Source organism: Microcebus murinus, chromosome 8 (assembly GCF_040939455.1).
Source record: "Microcebus murinus isolate Inina chromosome 8, M.murinus_Inina_mat1.0, whole genome shotgun sequence".
Classification (NCBI taxonomy): domain Eukaryota; kingdom Metazoa; phylum Chordata; class Mammalia; order Primates; family Cheirogaleidae; genus Microcebus; species Microcebus murinus.
Window position 1 is genome coordinate 50534860 of NC_134111.1, and position 27642 is coordinate 50562501.

A 27642-nucleotide genomic window follows, 5' to 3' on the forward strand; every position below is an offset into this window, starting at 1 on the left:
AGAGGCGCTGTGTTCTTGGCCCATAGCAGATATTCAATATGTTTTTTGAAACAGTGAATCCATCTGGTTCAAGATCTGCTGTTCAGAACTTGGACTTAATTTCACAACTGAATCACTAACATCTTTTTAGAGTCACTTGTTTATTCTTTTGTTGGTGTTTGACTTCTGAGGATGATTTAGCACATAAAAAATAGATATTTATCTTTTAAAATGGAGCTGGGCACAGGGACACACACCTGTAGTCTCATCTACTTGGGAGACTGAGGCAGGACGATGGCATGAGGCCAGGAGTCTGAGTCCAGTCTGGGCAACACAGTGAGAACTCCCGTCTATAGAAAAAGGAACCAGCCCACATCCCTTTAATCCCCTAGTGGATCTTAAAACTATCAGATCCTAGGGGATGTAACAGCAGGCACAGGTTGTTTGTAAGTCTAAAATGTAAATTCTTATAGAGGAAAAAGAAAAACATCAATGTAAAAAGATGCCAGGAAATAGCATCTTGATGTGCAAGAGGTTGGGCACAATCCCTATCTTACCATGATATATTTTTGGACCCTGGAAACCCTCCTGAGCTTCTCTCCAACAGAAGGAAGAACCTGCAATTACAAGTACAATGGCTCTATTTTGCTTCCCTAGGGTGACTGGAGCACAAAGGACTTGGGGAGGCTGAGGTGGCAGCAGGCACACAATGCATGTGCATGCTGGTTCACGTACAGGAATGTGCTCTATAAAAAAGGTTCTGTTTGTTTTATTTCTTGACACAGATGCAAATGGCAGCCCTTGAGGCCATTGTTAAAGCAGACAGTTGCTCTCTGGGTTCTCTATCTGGGACATCACCTCCCTCTGCCCCCTGCATGATGCCCGAAACATGCCACAAAAGCTGTCTTTGGCTTTTTATTGTCATCTGAAGATGCTCCAACCTATTTATGTGGGTTTTCAAGACTCCATGACTCCAACTCTGGCTCTGATATATGGTTAGGATGGTACAACTAGAAGGTATAGGAAAATCTGTTTTCTATTTTCAGGTGGAAAGGATCAGAATTTCTCCTATTTTCATAGACCTCTTGTAACATTTCTGTGATTTAGATTTGGAAAGCAAGCTTTGTTTATGACAACTTTCCCCTTAGGGAAGTTCTACTTGACTTTCTCATCTTCATTTTCTTTATGAAACTCATCATGTGGTTTAGGGATTTATTTCCCCCTTTATTTATTCTTTTCAGACTTTATAGGTAATTCAACATTTTTTTTCTCCAGAAAAAAAAAATGTATGGAAATTAGGAAAACACAAAGAAACTTAATGAAACAAAAGTAGTCATAATTTTTAGAAACTTTAAAAATATTTTGGGGTATTTCCTTCTGAATATTGTTTGTTTATTATTATTATTTTCACATTGGTTTTGTAGGGGCTAAGGCCCTTGGCCCCCTGAAGGTTAGTTGAAAAATTACTGACATGAGGCATATTGATTAATAGGAGGAAAGGCTTACAAATTTATTTTACATGTATTTTACATGTATACATGGGAGCTTTTAGAATGAAGATACCAAATACAGGATAAATTGTCCATTTTTATGCTTAGGTTGAACAAAGTATGGACAGCTGTGTTGAAATATGATTGGACAAAAAGGGTATGACCTAATGCTAACAGAGTGAATGGGGGAACCCAGCAAGGGCTGTCTTTCTAGACTCTTCTTGGTCTTTCTGAGCATGTGTTCCTTTCTTCTAGGTATAGGGCAAGGGTAAAATGAGGGACTTATGACCTACAGTCAAACAAGGAAAGTCAGATAATTTCTTTTTTTTTTTTTTTTTTTTTAAGTCAGAGTCTCACTCTGTTGCCTGGGCTAGAGTGCCATGGCATCAGCCTAGCTCACAGCAACCTCAAACTCCTGGGCTCAAGCAATCCTCCTGCCTCAGCCTCCCAGGTAGCTGGGACTACAGGCATACACCACCATGCCCGGCTAATTTTTTAAATATATTTTTAGTTGGCCAATTAATTTCTTACTATTTATAGTAGAGATGGGGTCTTGCTCTTGCTCAGGCTGGTTTCGAACTCCTGACCTTGAGTCATTCTCCCACCTCGGCCTTTCAGAGTGCTAGGATTATAGGCATGAGCCACTGTGCCCGGCCCAGATAATTTCTTTATGGGCAGTTTTTACCAAGAATATTTTTTGGTTTTATGGCCGGCTTTCAAAAAAAGGGGTTCTGGTTTCTATGACCCATCTTGGGGAAGAGGGTTCTAGTTTCTATGGCTAGTCTCAAGGGAGAATGAGACTGAGAGATGGGAGGGCAGGAAAAGGCCGGAGAAAAACTTTTGCTTCTGAGGGCTTCATTTTGGGGTACTTGTTTTCTGAGCCTCAAATTTTGTATCTTGCTTTTTTTCTTTCCCAACTCATCTTGACATTGAGAACATTTTCTACATAAATAAGATTCTTTATTAACACTTCAGATGTTGCACAGTGTTCAATCTATGAGAAGTTGTATAGATTATTTTAAATTCTCCCCTTTTGCTAGACATTTAGATAGTTTTCATGCTGGCAGCTAAATCTTTGTCGACTTTTTCTATTTTCTTAGGATAGAGTCTCAAAATTGGAATTACTAGTTAAGAGAGTATAGTCAGTCTTTTCATATTGTAGTAAAATATCCATAACATAAAATTTACCATTTTAACCATTTTGAGTGTACTGTTCAGTGGCATTAATTGTATTCACATTATTGAACAATCATCACCATCCATTCCCATAAATTTTTTGTCTTCCCAAACTGAAACTCTGTACTGACTAAACACTAGCTCCCCATTCCCTCCCTTGCTCCCAGCCCCCGGCAACCACCATTCCATTAAACACTTTTTGTCTCTATGAATTTGGCTACATCATACAAGTGGCATCATACAATATTTGTCCTTTTGTGTCTGGCTTAACTCACTTAGCATAGTGTCTTCAAGGCTTATCCATATTGTAGCATGTGTCAGAATTTCACTCCTTTTAAGGACAAATAATATTCCATTGTATGTATGTACTATTGATAAACATTTGGGTTGTTTTCACCTTTTGGCTACTGTGAATAATGCTGCTACAAACATTAGGTATACAAATATCTGAGTCCCTACTTTAAATTCTTTTGGATTTATATCCAGAAGTGGAATTGCTGGATCAGATGGTAATTTTATATTTAATTTATCAATGATCCTCCTCTCTGTTTTTCACAGTGGCTGCACCATTTCTCATTCTCACCAGCAATGTAGGAAAGTTCCAGTTTCTCTGCATCCTCACCAATACTTGTTATTTCCTGTGTTTAAATTTTTTTTTTTATAATAGCCATTCTTATAGGTGTAAAGTTATATCTCATTGTGGTTTTGATTTGCATTTCCCCACTTTTTAGTGATGTTGAGCATCTTTTCATGTGCTTATAAACATTTGTATCTTTTTGGAGAAATGTCTATTCAAGCCCTTTGCCCATTTCTGAATTGGATTTGTTGTTGTTGTGTTATAGTTCTTTATATATTCTGGATATTAACCCCTTATCAGTTATACAATTTGCAAATATTTTCTCCACTTCATGGGTTGCTTATTCAGCTGTTCATGGTGTCCTTTCATGCACAAAAGATTTAATTTTGATAAGGTCCTATTTATCTATTTTTTTCTTGTGCTGTCTGTGCTTTTTGTGTTGTATCTAAGAAGTTGTCAAATCTAAAGTTATGATTAGATTAGTTCTATTCTAGAGTTTTATAGTTTTAGCTCTTATATTTAGGTCTTTGATCCATTTTTAGTTAATTTTTATATATAGTATAAGGTAAGAGTCCAACTTCATTGTTTTGCATGTGGACATCCAATTTTCCTTGCACACTACCTTTTAAAAATGCTGTTTGCTTCCTCATTAAATAGTCTTGTCATCCTTGTCAAAAATCATTTGCCCATATGCGCAAGGGTTTATTTCTGGAATTCTGATGCTTTTCCATTGGTCTTTATGACTGTCTTCGTGCCAAAATCACACTGTTTTGATTACTGTGGCTTTGTAGTGTGTTTTGAATTCAGGAAGTTTTGAGTCTTGTAATTTTGTTCTTTTTCAAGATTGTTTTAACTATTCAGGATCTCCTGAGTTTTCATATGAATTTTATGATGGTTTTTTTCCTTCTTCATTTTTATTTATTTTTTTTTTTATTTTATTTTTTTTTTTGAGACAGAGTCTCACTTTGTTGCCTAGGCTAGAGTGAGTGCCATGGCGTCAGCATAGCTCACAGCAACCTCAAACTCCTGGGCTCAAGTGATCCTCCTGCCTCAGCCTCCCGAGTAGCTGGGACTACAGGCATGCGCCACCATGCTCGGCTAATTTTTTCTATGTATATTAGTTGGCCAATTAATTTCTTTTTTATTTATAGTAGAGACGAGGTCTCACTCTTGCTCAGGCTGGTTTCGAACTCCTGACCTCGAGCAATCCGCCCGCCTCGGCCTCCCAGAGTGCTAGGATTACAGGCGTGAGCCACCGCGCCCAGCCTCCTTCTTCATTTTTAAAGGATAGTTTTGGTAGATATGGAGTTCTTGGTTGATAGCCTTTTTCTTTCATCACTTTAAATATGTCATCTCACTTCCTTCTGTCTTCCATGATTTCTGATAAGATTATTTCCTTAATTATTTTTTCTATCTGTGTCTCTCCTTTTCTTCTGAGACTTCCAGTATAGCATATTGGTACACTTGATGGTGCTCCACAAATCCCTGAGCTTATGTTCATTTATTTTATTCTTTTTTGCGTTCTGTTCCACTAAGTGTGTATTCTCAATTGACTTACCTTCAAGTTCACTGATTCTTTCTGCTGCCTGCCCAAATCTGATGTTAAGCCCCTCCAATGAATTTTTTATTTTAGTTATTGAACTTTTCAGTTCTGGAATTTCTATTTGATTCTTTTTTTATAATTTGTTTCTTTATTGATATTATCTATTTGATGAGACATCATTTTCCCATTTTCCTTTAGTTCTTTAGACATGGCTTCCCTCAGTTCTTTGAATATATTCAAAATAGTTGAATTAAAGTATTCATCTAGTAAGTCCAATGTCTCAGCTTCCTAAGGGACTGCTTTTACTAACTGCTTTTTGCCTGTATATGGGCCATACTTTTTTTTTTTTTTTTTGAGACAGAATCTCGCTTTGTTGTCCAGGCTAGAGTGAGTGCCGTGGCGTCAGCCTAGCTCACAGCAACCTCAAACTCCTGGGCTCGAGTGATCCTTCTGCCTCAGCCTCCCGAGTAGCTGGGACTACAGGCATGCGCCACCATGCCCGGCTAATTTTTTTTTTTTTTTATATATATATCAGTTGGCCAATTAATTTCTTTCTATTTTTTATAGTAGAGACGGAGTCTCGCTCTTGCTCAGGCTGGTTTTGAACTCCTGACCTTGAGCAATCCGCCTGCCTCGGCCTCCCAGAGAGCTAGGATTACAGGCGTGAGCCACCGTGCCCGGCCGTCATACTTTCTTGTTTCTTTGCATGTCTCATAATTTTTTGTTGAAAATTGGACATTTTAGATAATATAATGTGGCAACTGTGGGAATCAGATTCTCCCCCTTTCCTGGGTTTGCTATTTCTATTTGTTTAGTGGCTTTTTTGAATTAATTTTGTAAAGCCTGTATGTGTGGCTACTGAAGTCTCTTCTTAGTTAGCTTAGTGGTCAGCTAATGTTTGAACAGAAATTTTCATAAATGGCTGGAACCAATAAGCCTCCCAAACTTTGTTCATAGGTTCTGTGTGCATGTTGGCATATGCTTTCAATGTTCAGGCAAGTTTTTTTTTTCCCAGGGAAATATTTTACATACTGTCTCAGCCTTCACCTCCTGCTTAGGCAGAACCTCAAGGTCAGCCAAAGGTAAGAATTTAGGGTTTGTTGGGGTCTTTCCTGGGCATTTACATAGCACTGGGTGTGTGCCCAGCCCTATGCATACATGTGACCTTCTAGATTCTCAGGAATATATGGAACTTTTCAAAGCTACCTGTGGACATCTCATTCCCCAGTTTTCCTTTTAATTTTTTTGGTCCACCTATTGTTTTGTTGTCTGCCCCAACTGTTGTCACTGCCTCAGACAGCTGTGATCTTTAACAATTGCCACTGATGGTTTTTGATAAATGTGTTCTGGGAAAAAGGCTATTTGCAATAGGTGAGTTTCTGAGACTTGTCAAAAAAAGACAAAAATTATGAGTGGATTTTTCCAGAGAACTGCCAGATAGGTAAAATAATGACAGTTTTCTGTAAATTAGGATTTGGAGGAGCTCCAACCTTGTTCTGTGCCCTTCAGAGACTGCTAGGCTGTTGGTTTTTACTATAATTGTGGGGCTATTGGTTTTCAAGCTTACCAAAGGTCTGGGAATAGAAGAATGGGACTAAAGCAAGTTAAAATGCCACAAAGCTCACTGTTGTTACTGAGGTTCAGCCATTTTCTTAACAGACACTCTCCAGATTGTTGTAAGCCTTTGGTCAGTTACCAGGGTTCTGAAAAAGTGGTTTTGACAATTTTGCCAGTGTTCTTATTGCTTTTATGGAGGGAGAATTTTCAGAGGTATTTGCTCTGATATTTTTGCTGATGTCATCCCCTCCATTGTTTCTTGAGTCTGGTTTGTCAACCGGAAACCAGGTTTTGTCAACAGGAAACCAGGTGTTAATTTGATTCATGTTAATTTTAGGTATTCTGTTTTTAGGTATTATGAAATTTTATCATAATATGTCCAGGTTGGCCCTTTCATTCCAAGGACATGCATACTTCCTCGGCTATGGGAAATTTTCTTCTATCATTTCTTTGATGGGTTCCTCTCTTCGATTCTCTTCCTTCTGGATGTATCCTCCATGTTTCCGTCATGCTTTTAATCTCTGTATCCTTTTATTCTTTCTGGGAGGATTTCTCTACTCCATCTGTCTTCTTTATGAGTCTCTCTTATGCTGTGTCTATCTGCTATTCAGCTCATCTGCTGGGTTTTAATGGCTTTTGTTCTTGAGGGTTAGCTCTTCTCTTAGTTGTAATTGGTGTCTCTCTCTGCCATAGTAAGGGTTGTCTTCAAATGTGATTGTGTGTTCCTTTCTGATTTGAGAGGCACAGGTGGTGTGTCTGAGAGTGTGCTATCTGTGGTGGTAGGGCGGGAGCAGCATGTGGGGCTGGGCAGATGAGTCAGTGGAGTCTTCTGGCCAAGATGCTCCCTTCCTCCTGGGTGAGGCCAAGTACCAGAAGCATTGCCGTGCTTGTCTGGCTCCAATGCCGGGTGTGTATGCCTCTGGGGCTTGTTGCTCCCACTGCTTGGCATGTGTACATGTGTATGTGTGTATGTTTGTGAGTGTGTGTATGGGACCAACTGCCTGGTGCTCCTACTGTGATTTCCCACCAGCTCTGATGGTGGCCCAGAGAGCCTCGGTCTGCACAGGCTCCCAATATCTTCTTCATCTAATTTAGGAAGTCATCCCTACTATTGGTAACTGGTCCTCTCCTTGCACATTTTGGGTCCATTAATCTGATTCTATCTGTCTTATATCTTTTAGGAATGGCTCATTATTTCTGGCCAGAGGTTGCCTTTCTTTGTTTATCTTCACTGTTTCCAGCTTACTTATTTAAAACTATTTTCTGTCATGCCTATGATTTGGAGTGGGGGAGGGTAGGCTGCAGCATGTGTTCAGTCAGCCTTTGTCATGCAATCTTCTCAGGTGATTTCTTTCAAAGTCAACTGAGGTCTTCCTGTGGACTAAGACTTCAGAAAAACTACCAATTGATAATCAGAGGAGAAAATAACTTAACATTTGCCCCCAATATCTTCATGAATGTTGGGATTTCAATGGACTATAGAGAAAGCATGGCTTTGGGCCATTGATTTGACTGAAATCCAAACTTTCCTTATCCACAGTTACATAGGCTCCTTTCCCCTGGAAGCTTCTCCCTTGGCTGCCCATGACCTTGTTGCTGCAGAACTTCAGGGGCCTAACCTGAGACAGCACCTCCTTGGCTGGGGGGTACTGTCTTAAAGCTTTGCAATTTTAGGGAGTGTTCTGGGTGGAGTCACGTTCCAACTGCACCCCGGCACATTTCCCATGAACTGGCTGTGTGGACGGCTGCTGCTGTCTGCGGTTCTCCGTTCTGGCCATGAAGACAGAAGAACTGCTTGTGTTGGGAAAGCACTGACGCGCCCAGCAGCCTCTGGCTGTGGTTTACTCACACGCGTTTCTAGACCTCTGGGGCTGGCATTTCTGTGAATTCTTTCAAGTTCATTCCTGTTCTCCCGGCTCACCCCTTTACAAGTGCTTGCTTGCCCTGCATGCCTAAAATGACAGAAAGGACAACTCCACATGATAACTTGACAGTGATTGTTTGTTTTAGGATTTTCCTGCACTAGTGCAGTTATCATATCCATGTTTGAATAACATAATCATAAAGATACTTTGTTATTTCTCTGGTACTTCTCCCCTGAGGAACTTTTGAACATCTAAAGACAGTAGTTTTGTAATCCTTATAATTTTCCAGGCTGAGGTAAATGTTCCTTTGCTAGCTTTTTAATTTTTTTTTAACTTTTTAAACAATGTTATAATTTTTTTAGTTACATGATTATATTTTCTTTTCTTTTTTTGTTCTTTTTGTTTTACTTTTTTATTTTTTATTTTTTTTGAGACAGAGTCTCACTCTGTTGCCCAGGCTAGAGTGCTGTGGCGTCAGCCTAGCTCACAGCAACCTCAAACTCCTGGGCTCAAGCAATCCTCCTGCCTCAGTCTCCTGAGTAGGTGGGACTACAGGCAAGCACCACCATGCCTGGCTAATTTTTTTCTCTATATATTTTTAGTTGTCAAATTAATTTCTTTCCATTTTTAGTAGAGATGGGGTCTCACTCTTGCTCAGGCTGGTTTCGAACTCTTTACCTTGAGCAATCCTCCCGCCTCAGTCTCCCAGAGTGCTAGGATTACAGGAGTGAGCCACCGCACCCGGCCTAAAAAATTTTTACATTTTTAAAATTCAAAATATTGTGGAGGTACAAATGTTTTTGGTTACATGAATTGTTTTTGTAATGCTCAAGTCAGGGCTGTAAGTGTGCCCAGATAGTGTTACCCAGATAGTGTTCACTGCACCCATTAGGTAGGTTTTTGGCCATCCCCTCCACCCACCTTCCCCCTGCTTGATTTCCACTGAGTTTTTTTTTTTTTTTTTTTTGAGACAGAGTCTCGCTTTGTTGCCCAGGCTAGAGTGCTGTGGCGTCAGCCTAACTCACAGCAACCTCAAACTCCTGGGCTCAAGCAATCCTCCTGCCTCAGCCTCCCAAGTAGCTGGGACTACAGGCATTCGCCACCATGCCCGGCTAATTTTTTTTTTTTTTCACACACAAAAGAAGAGATATAATTCACATACCATACAATTTGCCCAATTAAAATATACAATTCAATGGTTTTTTTTTTTTTTTTTTTTTTTTTTTTTGAGACAGAGTCTCACTTTGTTGCCCAGGCTAGAGTGAGTGCCGTGGCGTCAGCCTGGCTCACAGCAACCTCAATCTCCGGGGCTTAGTGATCCTACTGCCTCAGCCTCCCAAGTAGCTGGGACTACAGGCATGCGCCACCATGCCCGGCTAATTTTTTTGTATATGTATTTTTAGTTGGTCAATTAATTTATTTCTATTTTTGGTAGAGACGGGGTCTCGCTCAGGCTGGTTTCGAACTCCTGACCTTGAGCAATCCGCCCGCCTCGGCCTCCCAAAGTGCTAGGATTACAGGCGTGAGCCACCACGCCCGGCAATTCAATGGTTTTTTATATATTCAGGATTGTGCAACCATCAACACAATAATACACATTTTAATCATCTTAAAAAAAAAACAAAACCCTGTGCCCATTGGCTACACCTCCTCATTCCCCCTCCCTCTCAGTCTTAACCACCACTAATCTACTCTCTCTGTAGATTTGTCTATACTAGACATTCCATATAAGTAGGATCATACAATATGGACTGACTGGTTTCTTTCACTTAGCCTGTTTTCAAGGTTCATCCACATTTTAACATGTATGTATCAGTACTTCATTTCTTTTCACAATTGAATATTTCATTGTATGGAGGGATCACATTTTGTTTTTCCATCCATCTCTTGAGGGTTTCCACATTTTTGGCTACATGAAGAATGCAGCCATATACAAGTTTCTGTGTGGACATGTGTTCAGTCCTCTTGGGTGTACACCTAGGAGTGAGATTGCTGATCAAATGGCACCAACATGATCAACTTTCTGAGGACCAGACTGCCCATTTCCCAAAGTGGCCGGACCATCTTATATTCCCCCCAGCACTGAGTGAGGGTTCTGATTTCTCTACATCCTCACTGACACTTGTTATAATCTGACTTTTTGATACTAGTGACCCTAGTGGGTGTGAAGTGGTATCTCATTTTGGTTTTGATTTGCATTTCTCTAATAGGCAATGATGCTCTGTATCTTTTTATGTGCTTACTGGCTTTGTGTTTTACCTTATTTAGAGAAAAATTAGGAGTGTCATATTGAATATGTTGTATGCCTGGTACTTGAAGTCATATGGATTTTTTCACCAACCTGTCACTGTAATATGATTTTCCATATTTTATACATGGGAAAACTAACACAAAAGATTAAACTATAAATTTTAATTTGAATTTTAAATCAATTTAAAAAGCATACATTCATTTGTATATTTATGTAAAAAATGGGTTTCACTCATTTTTAAGTACTCCTTATGTTTCAACAGTAACAATAAACCAGCCAGGTGCAGTGGCTCACACCTCTAATCCAGGACTTTGGGAGACCAAGGTGGGATGATCACTTGAGGCCAGGAGTTTGAGACCAGCCTGGACAATACCTATGCAATAGCATCTCTACAAAAAACAAAATTAACCAGCTGTGGTGGTGCATGCCTGCTGTGTCCCAGCTACTTGGGAAGCTGAAGCAGGATTACTTAGCCCAGGGGTTGGAGGCTGCAGTGAGCTATGATGACTCCAGGCAGGGCAACACAGTGAGACCTTGACTCAAAAAAAAAAAGAAAAAAAAAAAGAAAAAAAAAGGAAAAGAAATACAAGAGCCTCATAGGGTAAGCACCTTAATCTCACTCCAAAGGTAAAGATAAGAATTCACTTTGACTCCCAAAATCAGTTAATCTATACATGAAGTTTCGTAAGCACAATTATGACTGCTATCACAGCGTGTTTATTCCAGCTAGTTAAGGCCCTGTAGTCGTATCTCAGCGATCCTCCAGCCCTTGAGCTTCCTGTACTTTTCCAAAGGCTTTAAATAATTTGAAACATCTCCACATGAAGGCAGCTCCACATGTGTCCACAGACTGCGGCTCCGGTGCTCAGTATCTGTATTTGGTGGAGGAGTCCTTGGGAGACACGACCAGGCCGCGGCCTTTGCGGGCCCCGCGGTACACAGTCTCTATGATGCCCACCTGCTTGTCCTCCACGGCCCAGTTAATCCTGTTGTTGTTGCCGGTGCCCACGTCAATCATGATGTGCCTGTTTCTGAAGAAAAGCATGACGGTGCATGGATCATATAACTCATTCATTTTGTTGAAGTCAGGTACTTATGTTGTATCCGCAAGATAAATAACTGCAACATTTTCCACTTTAAAACAGCTGGGTATCCAAACGGGGCTCGTACCAAGATGAGGAAGACCCCGTTACCTGCCATTTCTTCTCAGCTATGCTGTACAGAACCTCGTCCATTTTCACAAGTGGGGTCCCAGTCGTGCCCGAACCGAATGACGACGACTCGGTCCTCCTCCGAGAGGATGGCCTGGTCTACCTGCCGGCCACTGTGCAAGTGCGGGAGCATGTACTGCGGACATCTCGGCGGCCGGGCTGGGTGCCCCCGGGCAGCGGCAGGGGCTCCCGCCCAGGAATTTCTCCCGGCGTGCAGGCGCCGACGCGCGTGGACGCCCCCGGCTAATTTTTTGTATATATATTAGTTGGCCAATTAATTTCTTTCTATTTATAGTAGAGCCGGGTCTTGCTCTTGCTCAGGCTGGTTTCGAACTCCTGACCTTGAGCAATCCGCCCGCCTTGGCCTCCCAGAGAGCTAGGATTACAGGCGTGAGCCACCACGCCCGGCTCCACTGAGTTTTACTTACCTCTGCACATGTGTGCTCATCAGTTAGTTCCAATTTAACAGTGAGTACATGTGGTGTTTGTTTTTCTACTTTTTAGATACTTCACTTCGGATAATGGTCTCCAGTTCCATCCAAATTGTTGCAAAAGGCATTAATTCATCCTTTTTCGTGGAAGAATAACATTCTGTGGTATACATATACCACATTTTGTTAATCTACTCATGAAGTGATGGGTACTTAGGTTGATTCCACATCTTTGCAGTTGTGAATTGTGCTGAATAAACATCCAAGTACAGATGTATTTTTGATAAAATGACTTCTTTTCTTTTAGGTAAATACCAAGTAGTGGGATTGCTGGATTGAATGGTAGGTCTACTTTTAGTTCTTTTTTTTGAGACAGAGTCTCACTTTGTTGCCCAGGCTAGAGTGAGTGCCGTGGCGTCAGCCTGGCTCACAGCAACCTCAATCTCCGGGGCTCAGCGATCCTACTGCCTCAGCCTCCCGACTAGCTGGGACTACAGGCATGCACCACCATGCCCGGCTAATTTTTTGTATATATATTTTTAGTTGGTCAATTAATTTATTTCTATTTTTGGTAGAGACAGGGTCTTGCTCAGGCTGGTTTCGAACTCCTGACCTTGAGCAATCCGCCCGCCTCGGCCTCCCAAAGTGCTAGGATTACAGGTGTGAGCCACCACGCCCGGCCTACTTTTAGTTCTTTGAGGAATCTCCATTCTGCTTTCCATAGAGGTTGTACTAATTTGCAGTCCCACCAACAGTGTATAAATGTTCCTTTCTGCATCCACGGCAGCATATATTGTTTTTGAACTTTTAATAAAAGCTATTCTAACTGGGGTAAGGTGATATTTCATTGTGGTTTTAATTTGTATTTCTCCGATGATTAGTGATGTTGAACATTTTTTCATGTTTATTAGACATTTGTTTATCTTCTTTTGAAAAACTTCTGTTCATGTCTTTTGCCCACTTTTTAATGGGGTTGTTTGTTTTTTAGTTGCTGATTTGTTTGAGTTCTTTGTAGATTCTGGTTATTAGCCCTTTATCAGATGTACAGTTTGTGAATATTTTCTCCCATTCTATAGGTTGTCTGTTTGCTCTGTTGATTATTTTCTTAGCTGTGCAGAAGCTTTTTCATTTAATCCAGTCCCATTTATTTATTTTTGTTGTTGCTGTGATTGCCACTGAGGTCTTTTTCATAATTTCTTTGCCTAGGCCAATATCTAGAAGAGTTTTTCCTACATTTTCTTCCAGAAATCTTATGGTTTCATGCCTTACACTTTAGTCTTTTATCCGTCTTGAATTAGTTTTTGTGAGTGGTGAGAGAGATGGATCTCGTTTCATTCTTCTGCAAGTGGTTCTCCAATTTTCCCAGCACTATTTATTGAATAGGGCTTCTTTTCCCCAGTGTATATTCTTGTCTGCTTTGTCAAAGATCAATTGGCTATATGTGGATGGTTTTACATCTGAGTTCTCTGTTCTGTTCCGTTGCCCCATGTTTCTACTTTTATGCCACAACCATGCTGTTTGGTTACTATAACATTGTAGTATAGTTTGAATTCTGGTAATGTGATGCCTCCAGGTTTGTTCTTTTTGCTTAAGATTGCTTTGGCTATTTGGGCTCCTTTCTGGTTCCAAATGAAGAGTAGAATTATTTTTTCTAGATCTGTGAGTATGAAGTTAGTATTTTGATGGGGATTGCATTGAATCTGTAAATCGCTTTGGGCAGCATGGACATTTTAACAATGTTGATTCTACTGATCCATGAACATGGCATGTAACTTTTAAGGCAATGAATATGACTTCGAAGATAGCACCCTGGGCTTTTAATTTTACCACACACACAAAAAAATCTGTATCCTGAGACTGTGTAGAAATGTGGCATTTCATAATTATTAGGGTGTGGATCTTTCACTTAATGGTATTTCAGTAAAGATGACTATAGGCTGTTTGTCATAAAATTTATTCTATTTCCCCCAAGACTTTTTGATATGAAACTGGAGATATATTTCTCCATAGGAAAGAATTCTAACAGAAAAATGTTCCGATTTTGTGAGGCAGGACTAAAGAGAGAGTTTAGCTCTCTTGTGTCTAGAATGATAGTTCTTAGCAATGTCTACATATTAGAATCACTTGGAAATCTTTTTTTAAAATACCAGTGCTTGCAATCTACAGAGACTGGAAGTAGGCCAGTGTTGCCCCAGGCTGGGGATGAGAATGGGGCTGACTGTATGCTGGCACAGGGGAGCTTTTTGGGGTAAAAGGAAGGTTCCACACTGGATTGTGCTGGTCATTGCACAATCGTGCATCTTAATGAAAGAATCCTTGAACTCACAATGAATGTATTTTATGGTATGCAAATTATATCTCAATAAAGTTCTTAAAAAAGATTGTCTGGATATCACTTCAGACCAACTAATTTTGAACTTGTGGAGGCAGGAGCCTGGCACTGATATTTTTTTCAAAGCTCCCTAAGTCATTTTAGTGTACCGCCAGGGGGAATAACCACTGGCCTAAAACCTTGTTTGTGTGGGTAGGACAATCCTGCCCCAAGGCCAAGAAGCTTCCAAATACTACTTAGTAATGAGATTTGGTTTCTTTGACTATTCCTTAATGTAATAAAGGCTCATAAATCTTAGATATGAAGATGGCTGATGCATCTGGACTAAAGTGCTATGTTGGAAATACAGATGAATGACTGGATGAGTTATTATTATTTTGTGGGGGAAACCCCAGCCTTTGCATGCCTGGTGATTTTCTATATGCCTAATCAGGGGCAGGACGAGGGTAAGGCACAAAATTTAAGGGGGAGTCCAACAAAAAACTCATTAATTGAGATAAATACTATTGTAGTACAATCAAAATTAATGAAAAAGTGATGAAGAAAATACCGACATATTAAATAAAGATAGGATCCTCTTAATCACCCCAAGGCGGCTTGGTGTCCATCTCCTCTTCCTCAGAGCCAGGGCCAGCTGGTTCTGTAAGGAGAATGGCCTGATGACTGGGCCCGGGGCAGGAGGTCTCACACCCAGTCCTTGCTGCTGCTGCTGTCCCTGTGGGGTACACAGGTGTCCTGTCTTTCCTCTTGTTGGACGGAAAGGAAGCCATCTTTGTGGGGATCTGTGGGTTTCCGAAATACTGTGAGTGTACAATGAGCTGTGTCTGGAGGGGTAAAAAATAACTCCTGACTCTCTTTCCCTCCTCCGGGGGACAGGAGAGTGGGCGTGGCCTCCAGGGTCATCTGTGCTTCTGTCTGTGCTCTGTAGGCCCATGTCTCCATGTATAGACTCCCTGCTCAATATCCACATCTGCAGCTGAAACTGAGTCTCTAATCTGATAAATTCGTGGTCTCATCCACGGATGGAACCAGGTGTTGTGGAATCTGAAGCTTATCTCATTTTGTGGGCTTTCCTTAAGAAGAAGAATACAAATGCATCAATATAAAATTAAATTTAGGGCTTTGGAAGGGGCCCTTTGCAAGTTAAGGGCACTTAAGCTGCATTAGGTGCATAGCAAAATCGTTCCCTCTCACCTTAGTACTTCCTCTCTGCAGTTTAGCAGCTATATCCGACCACAGACCTTAGGACTATGTCTCTAGTCTTACCCTCCAATTTCATACTCTCAAAAGCCCCCATATTTTTTCCTTTGTGAGGCAGTGTAGTGCTTAGGAGAGTTAGTTCTAGCATCAAACTGGCTGATTTTGTAGCTTGGCTCTGCCAAACTAGCTGTGGGACTCGGGCTAGTCAACTAGTCTTTTTGCCCCCATTTCCTGCTCTGTTTTTACTTCAGAAGGCTTTGTTGGAGGAGGACGAAATGCCATAATGTGTGTGGGTGCTAAGCGTAATGTCTGGCGGGTAGAAGGCACTCAGTACATGTCAGGTAGGGCATCGGCCTGGATTGTTGGCTCTCAGCAACAGAGATTTATTCTGGCTAGTCAAGTAGGAAGGGAATTTATTGGAAGGATGTTCGTTCACAGAACTGACAGGAAGTTTGGAAAAGCCGTTGCTGAAAATAAGCAAGTACCAAGTTCCAGAATGTGGGAGAGGGAAATCCACTGTGAGCCCGGAGCCTGGCTGTCTGCTTCTCGAAAGGTCTTCACTCAGATATCCCTGTGGCTCATTCCCCCACTGCCTTCAAGCTTCGGCCAAAAGTCACGTTTTCAGTGAGGCCCGAGTTAAATGGAGTTAGGAAGCCTGCTGTTGTCAGGAGCCACAAGTGATTTTGTTTTACGGTAGCTTGTAAATCACGTGGCTCTGCCAGCCCTGATTAATGCCCCTATTTGGCATTTGAAGTATTTTTGCAAATAGAGTTCTCTGAGAGGAACTTGCTGGCAGGAGAATTCTGTGAGTTCTGTCCATCTGTTTCGTCATAACTCACAGGGTAAAAGTCTAGACAACCGTATAACAGCCATGCACTCAGCTGGCAGCTGCTTGGAGCAGCATTAAATCCCCCTCCCCGAACTTCCTCCTTGGTAGACGGTGTGTGAGGGGGTTGGGCATGGAGGATAATGGATGAGGGGAGTGTGGCCTCAGAATACTGCCCTGAAAGTGAGCGCTGACCCATTTTTACAGAAAAGTATTACTACTCCAGAAAGTTCTGTAGCTCTTTGCCACGTAGAGTTCCACACCAGTAGGAAGGACTCAGATTGTTAAAGACAGGTTGGAACCCCGATTTATAGCCAGATGACTTATCCACTCTTGTTCCCTAATTGGGAGCTTCATGGAGGTTTATCTTAGTGTGATGTCTCAAGGGACATCTTATAGGGGGTGGATTGGTATAGGAGGGAGAATTATATCTTTCACGGTATTCACTGCAGGATTGGCCTCCTTAAGTTATAACCACACATCTTCATGTAATTCTCTTTCCAGGGGCAACGCCCACCTTCCTCATTCACAGATGTCAGGGGCCTATCCACTAGTTATTCCCACTCTACCTTACAGTGGCAGGAGGGCTCATCTACCTTCTGTTTTCTCTACCAGGTACGTGGGAGAAGTAACGTGGTGATTGTGGTGCTTTCCTTTAACGGCTCACAAAGGGATTGGTGGACCAACCCTAGACCCACCAGAGGGATTTTGGTTAGAAGGAGGGTTTCATTATCAGTTCAAGTTGTCAATCCTGAGGAGGCTGTGGCCTTCTTTTCCTCCAGGCTTTGACAAATAAAACAGCTTATTGTGAGTTAGGAAATGAGTGCTCCTGTCTAAAAGTTGGAAGAAGGCTTGAAGGAACTCGTGTGGAGGGTGCTCCTCGTGTCTTTTTTTGCTTTTGTTTTTTGACTTAAGGGGGCCAATGTTGAGCAAAGGCTGAGGTAGCAGAAGGATCTGTTTATGGCGCTTATATTGTGAAAACAGAGTCAGGGAAAGAGCAGATTTTCTCTTCCAGAATGGCAGTTTTCAAGGCTATAAATAGTGGAATAGCCTAAATAAGGAAGTGGCCTTGTTCTGATTCATGTCTGAACTCTCTTTCCATGTTCATAAAAGGTGATGAGCCCAGGCTCAGGGCTAACAATGACTTGTGTTTGACTGGCACAATTGTTAGATATTTTGTGCAGGCTACAGGGCATGCTTGGTGCAGCTCTCAAAGGCTTGTGACTTGCTCAACTCCATTCCTACCTCTTGCTAAACAGTATCAGAGTGTCGCGCCCGCCTCGCCAGCAAGGAAGACACGGCAACCGGAGTTCTTCTGACAGCGCTTTAATGGGGATTGCTTAACTGGTTACATGCGGAGACGCCGAGGCGTTCTCGGCGGCTGCTTATAAAGGCAGTAAGTACACTGGGCATTGTCTGATTGGATAAGGCACTTGGAAGGGAGGAGACAAACTCTGCACATGCGCTGAGCACTTGTTTGTCAGACTAACAGCAGGGTTTGACCAGGAAGCGGGCGCCATCTTGGAATGGCGTTGCCACCGCGCCCCACATCAGAGAAAGCACTGGAATATGCAAATGATAAACTAGAGGGAGGCAGGCACTCCTGAGTGGTGGATAGAGACACAATGTAATACTGTTCAGAGAGTTTTTTTTAGTATTGCCTGAGTAAACTATTTTTCTTTATGAAACTTTATTTATTTACTATTGTAATTTGCTTTTACATCATAAAACTAAGTGTCTGTTGTGAAAAATTAAACCAAGAGAACAATGAGCGAAAGCTTGCCCTTCCTGGTTCATTCTCTCTCCTGGCGCCATGCTGTCAGGTGGTATATTACCCAATGAAATGAACTGCTTCATGGGAAAGGCCTTGTCAGTGGTGTGGAAGGAGTTCAGAGTGGTTTTAAATCATCTGAGCCTGGGGTAGTCAGGTCTGGGCAGCAAGGATTTGAGCTGGGCCTTAATAGAACTTTGGTCCAGAGGATGTGGACGAGGAGGGCCTTTGTGGAAGACAGAATGCCGTGAGCAAAAGCACTGAGGTGGGAAAACACAGGGTTGACTAGGCACTACTGGGTGGTAGAGATGATGGAGGATGAGGCTAGAATAGTAAATTGGGCCAGGCAGAGGGTCTCAAAGGTCAAGAGTTTGGTATTTAGCCCATAGGCAGTGAAAGCTAGTTAGAGGTTTCTGAATAGGGGACTGCCTCTGTGGTGCTCAGTGATTTCACATTGTGGCAGAGAGTCTCCAAGGTTCCTCACCTCCCTTGCTTTCTTCCTCGAGAGGTACACATATCTTGCTTTCTTCCTCGAGAGGTGGAGCCTATTCCCTTGACCCTCAAATCTGGGCTGGTCTTAATGACATTTGGGGACTTCTAAGGCTAGGTCCTAAGAAGCCTTGCAGCTTCCTGCTGGGTCCCCTTGAACACTCAGTCTTGGGGCACTCTCTTGGAACCCAGCCACCATGTGAGAAGTTCAAGACATATGGAGAGGACACGTGTTTGCGCTCTGGGTGACGGTTCCTGCTGAGGTATCAGAGCAGAGGCAAGGACAGAAATCAGATCCCCGATTACACACTTCTCACTGAATCAAATTCAACCCTGACTTCCACTAATAGGAGCCAATAAATCAGTTTTATTGTTTTCAGCCAGTTTGAGTTTATCTTTCTGCTTCTTGCAACTAAATGCATTCTAAATGATGTGAAGGATGAACACTAGTTCCAGTTCTTGCCTCTTAACTATGTGATGGGGCAATGTCTCTGGACTGGCTTCCTTATCACTCTATCTTTAAAAAATGCTTCATGTGGCTTATCTTCAGGTTGCCCTAAAGTATCCCATTTCTTTTGCTCCAGATAAAAGTATTTCTATCCCCAGTACCTTGTTCCAGGCATATTGAGAAGTTTCTCTCCTAGAGTTGTCAACTGCCTACACAACATTTTAGAACCATTTTCTCTCTATTTGCTTTTCGCATTAAAATCACCTCACCCTTCATTTCACATGCAATACTTGTTATAACATTCTCAAATGTCTACCTTTTCTCAATAATGCCACTCTCACTGAAAAATAACACCCATATAGGGGAGATATGTCTTGGTTGGAAAATACGAGTATCATGTCCTAGGGAAGGTTTTACCCAGTTTAAGCCAATAAGTTATCTCTTAGTGAACAATCAGTGTTGACAGAGGTTGGATACAATAAATAGTTTCCCTTGGGCCTGAATACCTGTGGTTAAGCTGTTCTGAAGTCATGAACTTGCAGTCCTGGGATCTGCCCCCGAGTCTCTGATAACCCTCCAAGAGAGGTTTCCAATAAGACCTGGGTACTGAGCTTTCTTCTTCACTTACTAAACTCCCTGTCTTCAGGAATTTTAAAGGAGGTGTCCAGAAATTTTCTTAATTATGGAATGTAATAATTCAAAAGATATGTGGGTCTTCTGAAATAAAATAAATCTCATGTCCAAAATGCTTGGAATTACTAACCTGGAATAAATATTGTCTTGGGGCTCTGAGAAGTTCTGCAATTGCCTTCCTTCGTAGTCATACCTAGAGAGCTAGAAACCCTCGTTCTCTCATTCTCATGGCATAGTGAAGGCAGCGCATGGGTCAATGCCGTGGTTAGGAAGCTCTAGTTTAGAGACGTAAACCTCACAGATAGAGATGCTAAGCCCAGGTACATCTGTCCATCCCCATCCTGCCGCAGGGGTTCTTCTGTATTCTACCCTCGTGTTAAGGAAATCAGAACTGCACCTTAGTCTTAGTTCATTTAATATTGCTATAAGAGAATATCTAAGGTGATTTATAAAGAAAAAAGGTTTATTTGGCTCACAGTTCTGCTGGCTGGAAGATTGGGTATCTGGTGAAAGCCTCAGGCTGCTTCCAACCATGGTGGAAGGCAAAGGGGAGCTGGCATGTGCAGTGGTCACATGGCAAGACAGGGAGCAAGAGAGAGTGACAGGGGAGGTGCCAGGTGCTTTTTAATAACTAGCTTTTGTGGGAACTAACAGAGTGAGAGCTCACTCGCTCCCCTCCTTAGGGAGAGCATTAATGCATTCACGAGGGATCCACTCCTATGACTCAAATGCTTTCCACTGGGCCCCCCTCTAATATTGGGAACAAATTTCAACATGAGGTTTGTGGGAGCAAACATTCACACTACAGCACCCTTCCATGCTGCTTGACTGCTATAACTACATTCCAGCCCAGTCTCCAAGCATGTAAGGGCAGGAGACTGGAGTTCTAGGGAATTTTTGACTTTTTAGCCCTTTGACCTTGGAAAAGTCACTCAAAGACATAGTTTTCACATGTGTAAAATAACTCCCACCTCACAGGACTGTGGGGTGAAACGAGGCTATGAAGTAGTACTTTGAAGCCTGGAAGCACTAGGTGGGTGCAACAACCTCTTTGTGTTCTCTGTACTCTTCCAAAGATGAGCATTTGGGATGGAATGCTTGAAGCCGTTAAAGTTGGATTCCCTTTAAAACAAAAGCCACATTTGGAACATCACAAATCAATCCTTTCTATAAATCACAGGCCCAGGTGGCCTATCTTCTTCTTTTAGCCCAAGTAACTTTTGAAGGGAAAAGGACAAAAGAATAAATGGTCATGGCTGGAGGAAGGAACAGGAGCAGCTCTGAGGGCTGCTCTGTAGCTTGTCTGCATATGGTGTTGGTGACTTGGCAGTTATTTTGTTAATTTGATGGTTGTAGACAGACATAAAATAATTACAAGGGGAAACATTAGCTTTAAGACATGATTTGCCTTGATTGGTGGTCTAGAATGATCTAATTATTGAACTAACAAGCAAATCTTCATTTTACTTGAGGCTATATAGAGTTGTAGTTGGTTTTATATCCCTGAGAGCAATGTTTAGAAACATATAGTATATTTCTGGTTTAGTGCTAGAGAAGATTTTTTTTTTACAGGTTCTATTTAGAGAGAACACTACATAAAATTCCTAAGCCCTCATTGTATTTCCATCTGAGCATGTATATTCTTGTGTTGCCCATGCATTTAGTGATGGATTATTTAACACTACCACATAGTCCAAACTCTCCCTTCTGCTCATTTCATTAGTGATGGGAGGAAGATTATGGCTTACAATCATAGTCTTCATAAAAAAGAAAAAGGAAATTGGTGGATTTCTCTTTTATTTATTCATCTCTCTGACTTCCTAAATGTCCCCAATTACTTTTTGGGTTGTGTGCCCGCCAGGGTGGTTAGCATGCTATTGATGTGGGCATCCATTTCCTGCTCACTGGGCCTTCTGACTGGAGTGTACATTACTGTCTTTAACTTAAACCTCTTAGAGCAGCCCCTACAAGTTGGAGTAGCCGTACTTACGGGCCTGACTTACATTCAACATAGATTCACTGCAGCTACGTGTCCCCTGATGCTAAAATGGCAGCCTATTCTTCTACGGGTCGGAGGAAGCACAGTGGAAGCAGAGACATACAGTGACTGCAGAGTGTTGTTCTCAGGGCAAAAGGGTTTTGAATCTAACAGCACAACAAAAGAGTGAAGAGAAAGTGCTTTCTGTCACCCTGGAGAAAAAACTTCTCCCTTTGCCAAAACTCCTCTCTACTTGGAAAGACGAAGAGCTTTTACAAGGTTGCAAAAAAGAGCAAGGAAATATGGTTCCATTGTCATGTCCAGACCTGCTATTTCTTGGTGGGTACAGAGGGCACTTGTGTGTGTTCAGTCGATTATAAGAAAGAAGCATTTACCAGCAAAAGTGTGGCATGCTTGGAAAAGCCATATAGCCTTCCATTCCCTCCAAGCTTAAAGTGACAGTTTGGTAGAGGGGAATTTGTTCATTTTGACAGGACAATAGTAGCAGTGTTCTAATTTTCATTGTATTCTTGCTTTAAATTACCCTCCCTTAATAATAAAAGCCTTCCTAGTATAATGAGTACTGAATAAATTCAGCATTAGAAGGACTGTAGATTTCAGATCGTGGGAGTGATCTGGGATTGAAATTCAAATTCAGGTCATTAGAGAAGAGACCAATAATATGGTTCACATGAATCAGCCTGTTTTTCTATAGCACAGTGGTTCTCAAAACCTACACATGCCAGAATCACCCAAGGGCTTGTTAAAACACCAGGGGAAGGGGGATATTAGTGTTTACTTCACAGATCAGCGGTTCCCAAACTTTGGTATACCTTGGAAGCCTCTGGAGGGCTTGTTATCCCACAGGTTGCTGAGCCCCACCCTCCAGGCTTTGTGTTTCAGCAGGGACTGAGAATGTGCATTTCTAACAAATTCTCAGGTGAGGCTGATGCTGCTGGCTTGAGAACCACTCGTTGAGGAACACTGGTAGGCAGGGCTAGTTGAAACGCCTAAAACCCTGCCCTGACCTGTATCAAATCTGATACAAAGTAAAAAGTGGAGTTTTGGGCCAACTGCCTGCTAATTGGATTTAACAAGAAGACTGGTATGTGTTGGTCAAGCTGATGGGCTGGATTCACATCTGGGTTCCAGCTGTGTTTTTTTTGAGACAGAGTCTTACTTTGTTGCCCAGGCTAGAGTGAGTGCCCTGGCATCAGCTCACAGCAACTTCAAACTCCTGGGCTCAAGCGATGCTCCTGCCTCAGCCTCCCCAGTAGCTGGGACTACAGGCATGCACCACCATGCCCGGCTAATTTTTTCTATATATATTGGTTGGCCAATTAATTTCTTTCTATTTATAGTAGAGACAGGGTCTCGCTCTTGCTCAGGCTGGTTTCAAACTCCCAACCTCAAGCAATCCGCCCGCCTCAGCCTCCCAGAGTGCTAGGATTACAGGCATGAGCCACCGTGCCCAGCCTTGGTTCCAGCTGTTAAAGACAATGTCAGAGGAAAGATTCTTTTATACACTCTGGGGAAGAGACATGAAGGACAAACATGCAGGGTTTTGAAGATGGTAAAGATATACATTGGCACAACAGCTTTCTATAGGCCCTGTGCAACAGAATAATTTTTCGTCCCCTAATTTTCCCCTCAAAATTCCAAATTATTTGAACCTACAAATAATTTACAAAACGTGTTGGATTTGAGAATATATTATACTTTGTGCTGCTCCTAGGATAAACCTTAGGGTCTTTTGTTCCTAAAATACTTCTTTAGTTAACAGAAAAACGATCTGCTCCAGGTCCCAGAATTTTGAGATTTTTCCCCCTCTGGCTAAATGTAACGCAGGCAGGCAGGGAATATGCTCAGAATCCAGCCTTACTCCAACGCAAACCATGGGGTATCAGAGGATGATGGGGGTGGACGAGGACGTAGAGGCCATCTCTTTCAATCTGCTCTTTCTGCAGATAAGTGGACCCAGCCCAGAGCGTTGGAAGGAGGCGACTCTGTGGCAAAGTGCAGGGTTCTGATGTGGCCGACTAGGAGGGTCGGGGAGGGAGAGCTGCAGTGTGAAGAGTCAACAGGACCTGTTGCCCTGCCTGTGTCGCTGCCACGCCCGTGGCCATGCCCGTGCGACTCGGTTCTGAGAGGAAGAGGGCACCCTGGGTCACGCAGCTAGAACTCGAAGCATCATCCTCTGGGTTTCACGAGCCTGCAGTCCCATCGGGAGGCCGGCCAACTTGCTGTCTGCTGTCGAGTGTGGGCGAGGAAGTGGGAGAAAAGAACTGGGTGATGAGGGAGTAGGAGGACAAAGAGGAATGGCGGCGAGGAGTGGAAAATCCGTTGAAGGGGGAGAGGAAGAGGCGAATGAGCCCCAACTTAAAATACACAACTTAAAGGACCCTGCCACCTACAGGGCACCACCTCCCAGGGACTCTTCCTGTGTTGTCACTTAACCCTCACAGTCATGTGCTGGCTCTGGGCCTGTTGGCCCTTGTGTGTAGCGCCTGCTCTGCGCCACAGGGGCCACCGTGCAGGGCGCGCTTCCCAGGCTGCGCCTGCGCGGTGTGTCCAGTGGCAGGACGGCGAGGCGGCGGGGGCGGAATTCAGAGAGCAGCCCTGCACCTCCCCAGGCGGCTGTTCCGGCAGCAGCGAGACCCCAGCTTCCTTCCTCGGGTGGCACTGGACTCCCACGATGCCATCTCCTCTCTTTGTCTCCCCCTCCCCAGGACCGGCAGTGGCCTCCTCCCATCTCAGCTCCCACCTCATCTGTGGAAATACTTCCCCGCATTAAGCTCTTTCTATTATAAATACTTAAAAGTAGTTTCTGTTTTAGATCCTGACTGATACAAGTGAGGATCATTATTTTTAGTGAATTTATGAAGAAACTGAGGATTCTGTAGATTAAGTGACTTGTCCGAGGCTGCCATGACGAGCAAATGATGAAGTCAGTATTCAAAATACAAGAGTATGAGAGCTCATACTCTTAACACAGTAGGATCTGGCCTTTCAGGACGAGTTTGAGGGAATTAAGACAAAGGAAGAGAAGAAATATCTTCGAGTATGGAACAGTGGCAATGAAAACAGTGCTGTGAAATGTTGCTTTGCCCTCAAGAAATTAGGTGATCTCTGTGGCAGGGTAAGTGCACGTGTGCGTGCCTGGTGTTCTGTGGTCCTAAATCTTGGGAAATTAATTCAACTCAGGCGTCGGCGCCAGTCATTTATTATTCCTCATTTTCTTGGTTAATCACAAGGGGTTACTTATTTCCACTCGTCTAACTGCAGTTTGTGAAAATGTGGCCTGGGCCTTGCTTTGGAACTCCGGTTGCTATAGAAACCTTTGACTGGAGGTGGATGGATCATGAAGGTTTATTGATGAGAATTTCACCGTTCTACCTCTGGGCTCAGTCTGTGTGAGATTCCAAGAAAGGCTCATTAGTTTTTGTATTAGTCAGGGTTCTCCAGAGAGACAGAACTAGTAGGATACACACACGCACACGCACACACACAGACACAATTTATGTATATATATAAAAGGAATTGGCTTGTGTAATTATGGAAGCTGACAAGTTTCCAGATGTGGGTTGGTAAGCTGGGGACCCAGGACAGCTGATGGGACAGGTGTAGTTCCAGTCAGAATGCTGGCAGTCTGACCCAGAAAGAGCCGATGTTTCAGTTTGTGTCTGAAGGTAGGAAAGAATTGATGACCCAGCTCAAGGCATTCAGGCAGGAGTTCCTTTTTCTTCTGGGGCAGATCAGCCTTTTTGGCCTATTCACACCTTCAACTGATTGGATGAGGACCGCTCATGTTAGGGAGGACAATCCACTTTCCTCAGTCTACCCACATGTCTTAGTCCATCTGTGTTGCTATAAACGAATACCTGAGTCTGGGCAATTTGTAAAGGAAAGAGGATTAATCAGCTCACAGTTCTGCTGGCTGGAAGACTGGGCATCTGGTGACAGCCCCAGGCTGCTTGCATTCCTGGTGAGGGGAAAGCGGCTGGCGTGTGCAGACGTCACATGGTGAGAGACGAGCCAAGAGAGCGAGAAAGGGGAAGTGCCCGGCTCTTTATAACAACCAGCTCTTGTGGGACCTAATAGAGCGAAAACTCACTCATTAGCTTGAGGGCAGCACCAAGCCATTCGTGAGAGATCTGCCCTCATGACCCAAACACCTCCCATTATGCCCCACCTCAGTCTTGGGGAGCCAATTTCAACATGAGGTTTGGAGGGTCAAATATCCAAACTATAGCACCATTCCAATGTTAATCTCATCCAGGAAAACACCCACAGACACATCCAGAATAACATTTGGCCAAATGTCTGGATAAATTGACATTAAATTAACCATCACAGTTTTTATCACTGAAGGCTGACTTTTCAGCCTGGTCATTCTCTGACAAAAGCTGATGATTCTCTCTTTAATCAACCCTATAGAACTCTGGTCTTCTCAGGCCTCGGAGGAGAGCGTATCCTTGAACTGACTGATGTCTGGTTCCTTCCTTAGAGATCTGTCTTGAATAAACGCCTATGGGAGAGTCACCTAATATTTGAAAGATAGAAGGCATTGGTTCTCAAAGTGTGGTCTCCTGAGCAGCAACATCAGTGTCAGCTAGGGAATTGTTAGCAGTGCACATTCCCGGGCCCACCCCAAGACCTACTGAATGAGAAACTCTGGAGGTAGGGCCCAGAATTTTGTGTTTTAATAAGCCCCTCCCAGTTGATTCTGATGCATGCTCAAATTTGAAAACCAGCGGGCTAGGCTATAGCAGCGTTTCTCAAACTGGAATCCATGGAGCCTCTATGGGTCAGCAAATATATTCTTAGACATGAGATTTTGCTTAGAGAATAAAAAATGAAAAAAAATTTTTTTTAATTTTCTTTTTTGTAGATGAAGTCTCTCAATGTTGTCCAGGACAGACTTGAACTCCTGGGCTCAAGTGATCTCCCTGCCTCAATCTCCCAAGTAGCTGGGGCTATAGACATGTGCCACCATGCCCAATAAAAATGAAATGTTTTATTTTGACAAAAATCCAAAAAAAGCTAATATAAATATATCCTGGATAATATAAATAATAAATTTATAAACAAGTACTGGCATATTATTTTTTTGTCCTGTGTGTGTGTGTGTGTGTGTGTGTTTTGAAATGAGTTTTTTTTCTGTTGTTCAGGCTGGAGTGCAGTGGTACAATCATAGTTCACTACAGCATTAAACTTCTGTGCTCAAGAGATCCTCCTGCCTCAGCCTGCCAAGTAGTTAAGACTATAGGCACATGTCAGCACACCTGGCAAATTTTTAAAATTTTCTGTAGAGACAGGGTCTCACTATGTTGCCCAGGCTGGTCTTGAATTCCTGGCCCAAACCAATCTTCCTGCCTTGGTTTCCCAAAGTGCTGGGATTACAGGTGTGAACCACCATGCCTGGTGGTGTTAGTATAGAGTGGAAATACTTTGCTACAGGTAAAGGATATATATCTGTGGCAAGTGAAGGATGGATGAATAATGTGTTTGTAGGTGTTTGAATCCAGAACAGTGGTGGAGAACTGAGGCATCACCTAGTGTGACACCATATTCATGTCAGACGTGAGGGACCTGGGCCATAATTGCCAATGCCTTTTCAAGTGTGCTTCAGTTTCAGTAAGTAACATAATTTCCCATACGATTTATTTTGGTAAATTGATTTTTATTGATTTTGTAGTTTTAAATATGTTTAATTTATAAGCTTATTTTAACTTTGTTATTGCATATTATATATATTATAATATTATATATATATCCAAGGACCTTTAAATGAAATTTATATTTGCATATATGTAAGTAGTATAATAATGAAAATAATTTGAATTAACTTTGGGGTCTATACAAATTTATTCCTTTTAAAGGGA

General features: G+C 42.5%; 1 pseudogene; it reads right to left on the bottom strand.

The window, feature by feature from the left end:
- Positions 1-11132: 11132 nt before the first annotated feature.
- On the bottom strand, positions 11133-11513 carry LOC105880674 (thioredoxin-like protein 4A pseudogene; annotated as a pseudogene).
- Between the last annotated feature and the right edge of the window lie 16129 nt (positions 11514-27642).